At 39.6% G+C, this 14026-nt stretch overlaps 1 long non-coding RNA gene and 2 other non-coding genes across 4 annotated transcripts in view; all 3 read left to right on the top strand.

Annotated features, from left to right (window-relative positions):
* LOC134299673 (uncharacterized) overlaps positions 1–12403 on the top strand; it is a 126794-nt gene extending 114391 nt beyond the window's left edge. Inside the window, exons 5-6 of one of the 2 annotated variants that reach the window (XR_010006939.1) lie at positions 5881–6036; positions 9777–12403. This is a non-coding gene — a long non-coding RNA (uncharacterized LOC134299673). Of the gene's footprint in view, positions 1–5880 lie in introns of both variants that reach the window. The other variant, XR_010006938.1, reaches the window with a different exon arrangement.
* On the top strand, positions 9817–9916 carry mir29b-2 (microRNA mir-29b-2). The gene has a single exon (NR_129947.1). It is a non-coding gene; the product is annotated as a microRNA mir-29b-2 (primary transcript).
* Positions 11137–11233, top strand: mir29a-1 (microRNA mir-29a-1). Its single transcript, NR_129944.1, has one exon. It is a non-coding gene; the product is annotated as a microRNA mir-29a-1 (primary transcript).
* Positions 12404–14026: the final 1623 nt, after the last annotated feature.

Below are 14026 nucleotides of genomic sequence, written 5' to 3'. Positions count from 1 at the left end.
GTGAGAGTGTTTTGGCAAAGAAAAGAGGACATTTCTTCTACAAAAAATGTAAACCAAACAACCACGAAGGATGAGATTGAGATCAAGGGTTATTGAGTGCACCCTGATACAACTTGATGCGCTTGAATTGGACTTATGCCTAAAAGAATCCCTAGAAGATGATATTCCACATCTTTGCAAAGGTCGAGGTGGTTATTGTTTTTGGACTACAACTCCCAGACCTCCACAAAATTATTCAAGTCTTTTCTGACCTATGGAGACTCTAAAGCAAACCTCTTACAGAGCTTTTTTTGGCCAGATTTGTTCAGAAAAGGTTTGTGATGGCCTTCCTCTGAGGCTGTGAGAGTGTTTAATAAGGGGATTTGAGCCCTGGTCTCCAGAGTCATAGCCAAATGCTCAAACCACTACACTCTCTGGGCTGCACCACAAATATCTCAGATATTAGACCACATTCTACTATACCATTGGTTCGCTAGATATCTTGGTCTGTACATGCCAGAGTCCCTGATCATTGACTAGGCTGGTGGAGACTTCTGGGAGTTGAAATCCCTTTGATTCATCTGAATGGGCAACGATTGAAAACTATTGGTCTATACTATTAGACAGCCTCAGCCTCTGTCTGGATTTGGCAGAGACAATCCCAATTAATCTTCTGCTGCCCCACATTTTCAACAGATTTTTAAATGTCCCAGTTGCTCTCTCTCCCTCTTTGTCCTCAACTTATTTGAGTGAAAAAGTAGTTTGCATTCAAAGATCTAAGGTGAAGAGAAAGCAGAAAAGTTACCTTCCCAATAGGCTCAGGCAAAGGCAAACTACTGAAATCTCTCCTATCTTGTTTATTCTTCATCATCAATAATTTTTGCCATCTTACTCCCACTCTGATGTTGCTTAAGCATACCTTTTCTGGTGTTCTTCTTACAAATGTTTCAGAATATGGTCACTTGGTCTGTAAGCTTCCTCCTCAATAGGTAAGATACGCTAGGTGAAAATAGCTTCAGTTTGCAGCTATTTTCTGCAGAAGATCAGGTGACAAAAATCAGACAATAGCCTCTTGTTTACAAAGTAAGAAGACAGGAGGCGGTATGATATAGACATTATCTATGGTGTACATGCCCATTTATTTTGCCTTGTAATTATTCATGATCAAATTATTTCCAAAAGCACTCCCTGCTAACACAAAGCCACAGACAACAGTAAGTTTATTGTGTATTTGTGAGTCACCAATGACAGTCTGAAACTACCTTTCGCTCTGATAAACAACCCATTGTCCTGCCTGGTGCCCATGACGCAGTGCCTTCCCAGTGGTGACTCCACTGTTTTGGAATTGCCTAGGACAAAATGAGATTATTCAGCCATTGTATGTTTTCTTTTAATTGAAAAAAGGTTGCTTTCTTCTTAAAAGTGGTTTGTTTTAGGAGGGCATTCAATAAGTCACCCAAGAAACAGCAACTTGAAACATGAATTATCGTTGTTGTTGTTGTTGTTGTTGTTGTTGTTGTTATCATCATCATCCCGCTTTTACCTTTATGGCTTGCGATGCACAGCAGCTCACAATAATTAAAATACAATACAATTTTAAATCTACAGCATATAAATATTAAAATAGAATTGTACAAACAAATTGGTTAAAAAAAACTCAAAACTCTTAAAAACAGTTAAAATCTGTGTTGCTACTCTAGCTAGCATTGTGAAACATAGTTCCCAGGCCCTTTGGGCTGACTCAGGGTGCATCTACACTTTGGAAATAACACAGTTTAACACCACTTTATCTGATATGGAATAGTGGGAATTGTAGTTTCATCGTGTCTTTAGCATTCTCTGCCAAAAAATGCTGGTGTCTCATCAAACTACAAATCCCAGGATTCCACACTGTTGAACCCTGGCAGTTAAAGTGATGCTAAACTGTATTCATTCTACAGTGTAGATATGCCATTTCAAAAAGAAAACAAAATATAATTCTAGTTGTGTATATTCAGGCTTTTGCGTTTACGAATGGACTTAACGTCAGGAGAAACCTTTACCTTTCTTTACCTTTAAAACAGCCCTTTAGGCTCCACATTTTAGCATTAGCACAATTAGCAATATTTGCCAGTAATTTTTCTCTTCAGCTGTATCCTATAGAGTTCTGGGATTTGTAATTTGGAGATGGTAGGCACTAGCGCACTCAGGATGAGAATTCTACATATACTGCAAATCACAGGACTGCTGATAGATACCGCCATGGTGTTAATGAATCATAGCATTATAATTGTATAATGTAAACTGCAGATCCTACATTCGTCCCCAAATAAGCTAGCGCTATTTTGCTTTTTTTGTTTTGATTTCTCTGCTAGTAACCATTGTATATGCAATTACTAAATTTGCCAACAACATCTTTTATGTTTACTCTCAAAATGCTGCATTTTTAACACCCTGATAGAATTACAAGCCAAGGACTTTAAATTCTATTAAATGATTCTCTTAACACTTGGTAATAATATTTCTTGCCAGCATCCTCCTTTGTCTTTAGACAGCTCTGCCAAACATCCATAAAATCCACTCCTCCTCTCTCTCCCTTTTTTGTATATCCCATGTAATCTTAGGTTGCTTTTGAACTGAAAAGAAGACGCAGTTTGTAAATGATATGAAAGAAATAAAGCCAGCAAAAACACTCCATGGAGAAATAAAACCCACAACAACTGAGAGTGTTCTCCGAGCTGCTAATGCTAAACGCTTATATTTCACGCCAGAGAAATCTTTTACAGGATTTTCTTCCCAGTGTTTTGTCCCCTGGAGCGGTTCATCCAGGAGATTTCGCAGAAGGGCAGGAGGCAGGAAAAAATAGGCATCTTGTTTATTAAATCAGAAGATAGAAATCAGGATTCCAGAAAAATGTTAGGAGACATGTACATTGAGTACAGTGTGAACTTTAATCAAGTTCTGTGAAATGGCCTGAGGTGGTTGCAACTCATCTTTTACTTTCAAGGCACACATGCTATGCCTTCTAAGGGATCCCAGAACCATAGAATAAGTCCTAGTGTTGGAAGGCTTCCACAAAGGCCATCTAGTCCTACCCTTTGCCATGCAGGAATACACAACCAAAGCATGCCTGAAAGATGCTTTATCCAAATATATGTTAAAAGGTAACATATGTTTAAAGATCTCCAAAATGGAGAGTTGGCCATCATACAAGAAAATCTCTATATTTGCTTTTGTTAATTTGATCATTCAAATAGTAGGAATCACTAGGTCCTCGAGTATAGTTCAATGGCCATTTTAGGCTAGATGTTGACCATAGGGTTTCACTGGAGGAACCAGGGATATTTAGAAATGAATTTTCTCCAGTGCTTTTAGGGTATTTAGGCTACAACCTTGATAAAATGGTTGTAGCCTAAATACCCTTTTCCCCTTCATTGGTTAGACCTTATAATTTTTATGCCAGAAGCATACTCTTGTGCAACTAGAGTTGATCTTTAATGATCTATCAAGGGCTTGTTGCCTGTGATATCAGGAATCATCCCTTATTCTCATGGTTTGGCCCCAAAATCCCATAGCCAGGAACAAGCCTGACCTGAAACTTTATTTGACATGTGGCTCCAGAGTCTATTCTATTTTATGGACTTGGCATGCTATAGGTGGATATCAATCTAAATACCTGAAAAAATTACTTCTGAGTATCCCTTTCTTAAGAATACACTTTTAAAAAGTCAACAGACAACTAGAAAGCACATATATGTCCTCACATTGGTGACATTCATAGCAAAATGCCAGAAAATTGACAAAATCACCAAATACAACATACTAGAACAACAAAAGCAATAGTGTGTGCTTGTAGCATACACAGATGAAACCGTGTGATTCAAAGCACTGGATAATAATGACCAGAGAGCACGTACATTAGAAGGTTCAGAAAATAAATTAGCAAAGAATGTTAGCCTTTCCTGAATCATAGCCACTGGGAGCCAGGCGTTATCTTGTACTATGCATATCTTTTGGGGCTTGCTCCTTTTGCCCAGCCCAGCACTGGAATGCAATTTCCAGGAAATTCTCAGAAATAGAATTTGGCCCTTGGGCTTCAAAAGTTTCCCTGGCATTGAGTTAGATCACAGTTAGGAATCATGCTTCCCTATCTAAAGGTTCATCTACACCATAGAATAAATGCAATTTGTTGTCACTTTAACTACCATGGCTAAATCCTATGGAAGTTGCAGTTTTACAAGGTCTTTAATCTTCTCTGCCAAAGAGTGTGCATGCCTCTCCAAACTACAACTCCCAGGATTCCATAGTTCTGAGCCCTTAAAGTGATGTCAAACTATGTTAATTGTACAGTATGGATGCATCCCTGAGCCAGATGTATTCCACACTGCATTTTTTCTTAGTAGGCCCTACATGTCTGTCATTTGTGATTTTTTTCTGCCTCCAAACACCGCAAGAAGACTCTTGTATTGAGGTTTTGGCAATATGCCTTTTCATTGACAGGTAGTGGGTAAAGGTAAGTTGACAGACAGCTCAATAATTCATGAAATACATGATCTGAATTTTTTCTGGCATGGCTTGATTGTATGGGTATTTGTTAATAGCATTTATGCTTTCTAGATGGCATAGATACCAAACGTCGTCAACAGATAAGACAGCCGTGCCAGATAGGTTTATAATCCCCCCCCCCCCCCAAAAAAAAAGCATATCACCAAAGGAAAAGTGGATGGGGAGAGATAAAGAAAACTCAACTACAGGTTCCTAATATTATCAGATTCCTTTCACCTGTGTAAATCCCTAAAAAAATGACTGTTGAGCCAAAGCAAAACTCAACAAACACCCTTCTCTGATTCAATTTTATAATGGTTTTTTATTATTATTGAAGTCTGAAGTATATAACCCCTCGGGTTTGATATGGATGTATGGGACTGGGTATCTTTGATATGAGCTGGTCATTGACTGTAATAAAAGTTTACTTACTTACCCTTCTCTCTCTGTTCCGTTAAATGTTTGAAGAAGACTTTTAGGATAGTCCTATAAAAACTTCCAGCCTGACGTCAGAGAGTGTCAGTTTCACTTTGGTTGTTGTTGCTGCTGCATACTTTGAAGTTATTTCTGACCAATGGCTACCCTAAGGAAGACTTTCCATATTAGAAAGATTTGTTCAGAGGGGACTTGCCTTTGCCTTCCTCTGAGGCTGAGAGAGTGTGGCTTACCCAAGATCACCCACTGGGCCTCCATGGCTGTATATGGATTCAAACTCTGGTCTCTGGAATCAGAATCCAGCACTCCAACCATTAGACCATGATGGTTCAAATTTCAGTTTGCTGTTTGAATATTTAAGATGATCTACCTGCTTTACAACCGGACCTCTTACATAGTCTACCATCTTACTTTAGAATTGTAAAGGTTAACATATCATTTGTGGTTGGTGTTACTATTCCTGTTCTGTTGTGGGGTTTGTTTTGTTTTGTTTTGTTTTTTTTTGGGGGGGGGGGGGTTGGAATAACGTTTATGTTTTTTAAAAAAATATTGTACATGTTAAGAAATGGCACAAGGCATACTCTGAATGGATCCAGTTGACGTTTTCAGAAACCAAAGTCCTCTTTGAACATTTCCAAAGCAAGATGATTCCCAAAGTGGTAGGAATGTCCGGAGTTGAGACTTTCTTGGCATTATTGTTGTTGCTATTGTTATGTACCTGTGTAATTTCAAAGGATGCATTTACATTGTAGAAGTAATGCAGTTTGACACCACTTCAATGGCCAATATTCAATGCTGTGAAATAATAGGTGTTGTAGATTTACAAGATCTTTAGCCAAACGCTGCGAGAGAATAAAAGGCAAAGAATACAGGAGCCTAGAATAATTGATGGCATAATGTGAGTAATACAATTACACTTTCCCCTTTTTTTTTTCATTTCAGGTGCAACTGTTTGCTCTGTGAGGAATACTCTTGCTAAATGGAGGCAAGCTGCAAAAAAGTCATCTGCTACTAAGAAAGAGAGAAACCTTTTTTACCCTTTCCATATGGATTGTGCCTTTTTTCCATTTCCAAAACAAAGACATACGAAGCTTATTGGTGAGAGTGTTGTAAAAGCTTTAAATTATATTATGGGGAGGAAGAAATGGGGGAAAGAGGAGGAATTGATTTAAAAAACTGATGCTAAGCAATCGGGAATCTACAAACAGAAATCTACCAGGTTTTGTTACCAGATCTCTGAAACAGGAATTAAGAAAGAGGAATCTACCTCCAAGTTCTTCTTACCTTGGAGATAAGTTATTCTTACCTTATGATCTATGCTCATAAGAAACTAACTGGCTGCTACTTCCCGGCGGATATCAGTTCTGTAATACCGGCTAAACAGCATAATTTTTCCAGTGGTGTAGGGCGTAGACATCCTGTGATAATGCAGCATGTCTCATTAAGAGCCACATCCACTGTTTTAACATGGTGAGATGTATTCCATAGTGGACATGCTTACTCAGCAGCAGAGTAGCAAAGCACAAGGGCAGATGTTTTCACTGTATCTGGTTGTAATCCCTAGGTTGTACCAGTCAGCTTTTGTGTTATATTATTTCTAGCACCCACTTTTTGCTTGAAAGTCAAGCAGTGCTTCTTGTAAATCAGAGCACGATCCAGAGTGACTCCCAGATATTTTGGTGTGCTGTAATGTTCCAGTGGGATTATTTATTTATTATTTATTTACAGCATTTATATTCCGCCCTTCTCACCCCGAAGGGGACTCACATTACACATATAGGCAAACATTCAATGCCTTTTAATATAGAACAAAGACAAGACAAACACAGGCTCCGAGTGGGCCTCGAACTCATAACCTCCTGGTCAGAGTGATTCATTGCAGCTGGTTGCAGCTGGCTTGCTCTCCAGCCTGAGCCACAGCCCGGGCCTATATATAACTCATTTCAGTGTAATTGTGGGACACTATCAAGGCATGGGCATCTCTGACCCATTCTCTGTTCGGATATCAGCCAGCGTGCCAATGACTTTTTTTTAATACATCATAGCTGTATTCCTAATTTGCTTCTGACATAAATATGAATACTGTTATATGCAAGCCCACCTTACACTTGTGTGTGCCATTTTTGTTTTTGCAGTGGCTGATGTTCTTTACCATCTTCTGAAAATAAATATTTTTAAAAATCTTACACTGTGCTTGATCATGTAGGATCTTGCCCATTGAACCAATGGGGTTTTCTTAAGTACATTCAGCAAACAACTGTCTCGTTCTGATTAGGAATAGCAATTGGATTTGGTGTTAGCTCTTACTTTTGTTGGCCTTTTCAATGAGAAATATCTATAGCCCTGCTCAGGTCTTGCAGACTCAGGGCAGTAGTTTGTTTATATCCTGCTTTCCTCTGTTAAACAAGACTGAAAACAGCTTATAAAACTCAAAGCTGTACAAATTCCAATTTAAAGCCAACAACATTTAAACATTAACATAGAATTAAACATAGAAATAAGAAATTAAACTAAAGATCTAATATAAAATACAGGTTTTGAGGAGACTAGGGCAAGGGTGGGAGTCATGCACCCTTCCAGATGATGTGCAATTGCAATTCCCAGCAGTAGAGCAAGTGGATGATGGGAGTTGCCATTCAGCAGTAACTGGAGAACTGCATGATTCTCAGGTATGCATTCGAAAGAAGAGAGCAATTTTGTAGAGACGTTTGAGGGTGGAATATCTTGTCCCTTGTTTCTTCTCAAAGCATATTTCAGCCCCCACAAGAAACCAAGAACGTGTCTCTTTAATATAGATATATAACAGGAATAGGGAGTTTCAACAGGTGCGGTTTGTGGAACGAGCTGCACCTGCTGAAATTCCCCCCATATATGCAGTTATTACTGGAGGACAGAGTTCAGCTGGATATTGTAATAAACTCCTTCATGCTGAGAAAAGCTTGAAAATGGGATCAGTGACCCGGAAGTATGGTGAAGATTTTGTCTGCTGGGGATACTTAACACTTCTTCATCAACTAGGAGGTTGGACTTTCTTTTATATGGGTCCTTGCAGATCTTACCATTCTGTGATTCATGCCATAATGAGAATTGTCAACGTAGGATGTGTCTACATTGTACAATTAATGCAATTTAACACCTTAACTGCTAGGGCTCAACATTTTAGTTTTGCAAAGTCTTCAGCATTCTCTGCCAAGGAGTGGTGCTCACCAAACTACAGCTCCTAGAATTCCGTAACATTAATCCATGGCAGCTAAAGTGGTGCCAAACTGCGTTAATTTAGCAGTGTAGATTGCTGGAACCCTCGGAGGTGGTTTATGAAGCAGAGGTTGAAGGCAACAGTACAATGGACCCAAGTTGTGCCCATTTCTTTAAAACCTAAATTGAGTCATTTGATGTAAGTGCATCAGAATAATTGTCTATGGCAGAGGCTCGCTTTGGCCATTATTGCAAGATCGCAGAAGAAAGAAATCACCCTATAATTTGCAAACCACATTTGCACATCCCACAACCAAGGAGAAAGTGAGAGAAAGGAATGCAACTGTGAGGATATTATTGAAACATTTCATGTGGAAAAGCTGTCCTTTCAAGTAGCCTTACCAAGAGGTTGCCGGTTGGAGTTTTGTGATTAATCTTGAAGTCATCGCCTTCAGAATGTTGTTTTAAGTTTGCCAAAGGAAATTGATGGATTACTCCTCACTTAGAAGAAATCCCTGTGGCTGGGAATGGAGAAAAATTGCCCAGGGGCAAGAGACCTTGAATTTGTTTTAGGCTTAACAGGTTGCAAGATAAGAGTGTGATCAAAGGAATAAATCAGTCCAGAAAGAAAGAAAACTACCAAGGAGAAGCTCAGCTCCAGAGATACTTTTAAAGCAAAGCCAGGATACACCCAGATCTGGATTGTGACCGATAGGCAGGCCTTTTGGTTTTCGGTCAAGGTCTTGCCTCTCCTAAACTGCAAGGTGTCTTTCATGATGGTTGGTAATGTATATCTTCTGTTTCTGACATGCCTTGCTGTCTTTAGCAGATTTTGGCATGGGTCTGTGATAATGTCAACACCCACAAGCCATTTGCCAGTATGAACCAAAAACAAAAAGGAACGAGGAGGTTCTTGGCTTGGACGTAGATAGCCAGCAAGCTGATTGGTAACACAGATGAATGAAGAGGCTACATAGGCTGGAAGTCAATAGCTACGGTAGATCACTACTTGGTAGTGTAACTAGCCCACTGACTACTGATAGATGTTTTGTTTCCCAGATCTTTGGACTTCAACTTCCAGCGAACTCATGGTCTGAGACTTGGAGTTCAAAATAAGTGGAGAACCAAAAGTTGAGAGCTGCTGACTTGGAGACACATTCAAATTATAGTTCTACTGGAAACTAAAATGTCTAGAGGAGCAAATTTCATCCATTATGCTTTCTGAGATATTTTGGTCATTGACTGTCAGAAAAATACTGAGTTATATGGGCATATTATTTTTGGTCCAGTTTAGTACTAGTGTTCTTAACTCATAAGTATCACAGTTGGCTCTCCACATTCATGGGCTTAACCACAGCTGCTATAGAGATAGGGATTTTGAATGGCTCCTTTTCTGGACCGCAACTCCAGTATTCATGTTTACTGGGGTTTTTGGAAAGCCTAGAAAAGAAACTTCTCCAGATCCTTCCTTTTTCAGTTTGAGTGGATTGTGTTCTGCTTAGGTTCCTCCTTGAGCTTCAGGAGGAAATGGGAGATGGTTCGGCTTTCTCATTCATGGTTGCCTCTGCGGTCATACGAAAAGGAAACGTCTTTTTCTTTAAAAACCCAAACATGTGCTCACATCTCTCTCTCTTTTTTTCTAGGTCAAGCAGTGGCCTCATTCCTCACCAGAAGGAAGTCCGTCTGGAGCTCCCTCAGGAAGCTGGTTTCATATGGTGGTTTAGATTTAAGTACACAATGTCTAGCACCATTTGAAATCAGTGCTCTTGGAGGAAGAATGGCAGCTCTTTCAGTCTCCCCAGGAAGCCACCGGGGCTTCCAAGGCGAAGGGGGATTTAAGGCATCTGATAAAGTGTGTTTTTTAGCAGCAACCACTTAAGAAATATTTACGGCCTACATTTTAACAAATAGCTTTGACAGCAAAATAGAAGGAAGAGCAAAAAAAAAAAAGAACAACCCAAACAATTTACTTAGAGCAACCACAAAAAATAAATGAATCTTCTCTTAGGAATTGGCTACGTGTGAGAAGTTAAATGATTTCATTTGTACCAAGATGCGGTTTATAGTAGCAATATAATGATCCTCATTGAAGCAGAATTTGGGTTTGGGTATAATTGTGAAAAATCATACCCCAGTGTTTTATGTGCTTCTTACAGATGCAAACTGTTCATAATCATGCAATGTTTTAAAAAAGGGGGAATGTATAGGATATAAAGAGAGGCTAGGTATAAAGATTAATATGACTATCTCAAAAAAATATTTGTTTAAAAATGACCTCTATTAAATACATATCCGTGCATAATTGAAGCATAACTGACGTACTCAGCCTTGAACAATGGATAGTAAAGAGGTACCTTTCAGATTTCAGGATACAGTCTTTTGGCAATAGGTGAAGCATGGAAGATCCAACAAAGGGTGCAGGAATGTATTTTAAAGGAACATCTCCATCTAGAAACAACAACGATTTTAATGCAACAATAGCATGTTATGACACGTCTTGCCAAAAGTCCCAAAATATAGCCACGTCACATGGCATAAGGCCTATGACTCGTATATGGCTTCTTAGAAAAATCAGTTATTGACATATTTTGTCTGTAAAAATAAGATGTGAAATTCTAAGAATCTTCTTGTTTGCATGGAGAAGCACAGTGTAAAGTGAGTGGGAACAAAGAGTGAATCAGCTTGACCCCGCAAAGGAGAAATTGTTTTCAGAATAAAATAACTGTTCTGCAGTAGCTCAAAGGAAACTGATTTGGTTGAACATAAAGCAATCACGCTTTTGTCAGCAGCTTGCATCTCCGATTGAGCTGTGCAAGTATTTTAATTCCACCAGTGAGTCTGCTTTTTATTTCATTTGTTGAATGAGGAAAAATCCCATTATATTAGTCTAATGAAACTTAATTGTGCCTAACAGAATGGATGTGCTCTTTTAAAATAAGATGCTTACAAGATTCCTTGTGTATATTAAATTAGGAGCGTCAGCCTTTGGCTCCGTAGAGTCCGGTCACCCCTTTAAAGGATGACTGATTTCTTCTGGTGTTCGGAGTCTAGTTCTCTTTCTAGCACCATTTGAAATCGGTTATAGTGATTGGGGAATATCACCATGGAAGCAGGCTGGAACGGCGGAGTGTAGAAATAAAGACGTTGCTTCTTTCAGCCATCACAGCTGGAAGGGCAGGACAAGGCTTGAAGTCCTAACTCTGCAGTGGACTATATGGAGGAGCAAAGAAGAAAGAAGAAGATGCTGAATTGGGGCTGGATGTATCATTCCCCCCCCCTCCCCAAAATAAAGAAACTGAAGTTTACCTCGCAGAGCTGGTGTATGGTCTAATACAATAAAAGTTGCAGTGCTCTTTGCAAACCAAACATTTGATAATAATTGCTGTCAGCCAACTTTGAGATGACTATGAATGGGAGTTCTCCAGGTCATCTATTCATATGAATGGCTTGGAGGTCTCCCATTCATATGAGATGATTATGAATAATGAGATTCATTTTCAGATGACCTATTTGTATGAGATGACTTTTCATATGAGATGATTATGAATGGGAGACCTCCAAGTCAATTCATTCATCTTGAACAGCTCTTTGCTACTGCCTTCCATTATAGAAAAGCATTATTGTCTTTTCTAGCGAGTCATGTCGTCTTATGATACATCTCAAATATAACAGCGTAATTGAATCCTTGAGTTGGAAGAGACCCCAATGACCATCCAGTCCAGCCCCATTCTGCCATGTAGAAATAACCAAAGTATTCCCAACAGTTTAACCTCTTGGCTGCTAGAGAGAGCTCCAGCATTTCTCAGATACCTTAAACAACACCTGAATCATGGCCATTGTGTGTGTAAGTCACCTGTCAAGTTATGGTAACCATTGAATATAATGGGGGTTTTTAGACAAGAGGTACTCAGATGTACTTTCGCCAGTTCCTCTAAAATAAGAGCCTATAGCACTTATTCATTGGTGGTCTTCCGTCCAAGTACTAACCCTTCTTAGCTTCCACAATCGGATAGTTGTCTTGTGCCTTTAGGATATTTAAGATCATTAAGGGATTTGTATTTCTGAAAGTCTAGAAGGCAATTGAGATCGCTCCTTATTTTCTACTCTGGCTGGCAGGGGCTGCTAGTTGTTTTTTTATCTGCATCCTCTATTTGTTTGCTTTGCTGGAATTACTGGGGAATTATGAATGCTACCTGCATTAGAGGAATGTGCTTTACCACCGAGTTACCATCACTCTTTCCTCCCAAGTAAAATCTGAGTGTGTGGCGTCCTCTTGTGTCCTCATTTTGTACAACACACACACACGTATTTCTTCAATGTCTACTGTGTGCCTCAAAGCAATATATGGCACATTTGTGGTGTTTTCTTGGAAGGAGTTTTTCAGGGGGGGGTTGCGATTGCTTTCTGAGGCTGAGAGAATGTGACTTGCCCAAGGATTTACCTTGGGTTTCCAAGACCAAGCATGGATTCAAATTCTGATCTCGCACAATCATATTGCAACAATACTCAAACTATTACACTGTAGTGACAGGACCAGAATGGCCAGATGTGGGAAGCATATAGTCTGGTTCTTGGATTCCAAGTCCTATCATTCATCATCTTAACCTGGCTAGGGCAAATGGGACTTGTAGCCCAATAATCTCGGCAACCTACAAATTCCAAAATAAAATCCCATTGGTTAGTGCTGAATAGAGTACAGTACATCCATTTAATCAGTTGTTGAATGGTGAGTCAATGCATAGATGGATCTAGTTTGACACCCCTTTAACTGCCAGGGCTCAAGGTTATGTAATCCTAGGAGTTGTAGTTTGGGCAAAACACCATTACTCTGGCAGACAGGACTTTCTAAAATTGCAAGTCCCATGATTCCATATCCTTGAGTCGTTGCAGTTAAAGTGACAAACTGCAATAATACTGCAGTGTAGTGGTATCCTGAAATTGGCAATCCCAGACCTCGATCCAACTGTTGATCCCAGTTAAGAGTAGCCCTACTTAATAGGATTTACATTATAAGTGTTGACTTACCATTCAGAAAATGATAAAATTGGTCTGTTCTATTTGTCACTGCCAAAGTGAATTTAAGCCTCCTGAAAGGAACTTTTCTGAGCTCGGAAAAAGAAAAGAAAAATGAATTTTTCCACCCAGAGGAAAAAGTGTTCCTACCATAGATCAGGGGAACCACTGACTGCCTAGGGAAGCTGATGAAGAAACACAACCTACAAACTATAGACCTGCTAAGAAAATCCAACAAATGCTACATTCAGCAAAAGACAAGAGGGATCCTCTCACCTCTGCAGGAATCTACCGTATCCCATGCTGCTGTGGACATGTCGACATAGGGACCAACAAACGCAGCATTGCCCAAACACGAATTGAGGAACATGAAAGGCACTGCAGACTAATCCAACTAGAGTTATAGCAGAGCACTTGATGAACCAACCTGGACACAGCATATTATTTGAGAACACAGAAATGCTGGATCACTCTTAACAACCACCATCTCAGACTACACAGAAGCCATTGAAATCCACAAACATGTAGACAATTTCAACAGAAAAGAGGAAACCATGAACAAAATCTGGCTTCCAGTATTTAAAAAAAAACTCTAAAAGCAGGACAGTAAATAACACCCTGAAAACAGAATTCCAGACAAGAAACCATCAGGGCCAGCTAGCACTTCCCAACAAAGAATTTCCCCCAGGCAAGAAACAGCTAGGCTTTGAAGCTGCAAGGCCATTAAATGCTAATCAAGGTGATCAATTGCAACATTCACATTTGCCTCAGACAAGAGTTCTTTCTCCCACCCTGGACTTTCCACAGATATAGAAACCTCCCTTGCCTAGTTTCCAACAGACCTCACAACCTCTGAGGATGCCTGCCAGAGATGTGGGCA

The sequence above is a fragment of the Anolis carolinensis genome, chromosome 5, assembly GCF_035594765.1.
Source record: "Anolis carolinensis isolate JA03-04 chromosome 5, rAnoCar3.1.pri, whole genome shotgun sequence".
NCBI classification, from domain to species: domain Eukaryota; kingdom Metazoa; phylum Chordata; class Lepidosauria; order Squamata; family Dactyloidae; genus Anolis; species Anolis carolinensis.
Note: the sequence above shows the minus strand (reverse complement) of the source record. Positions and strands in the feature narration are given on the sequence as shown.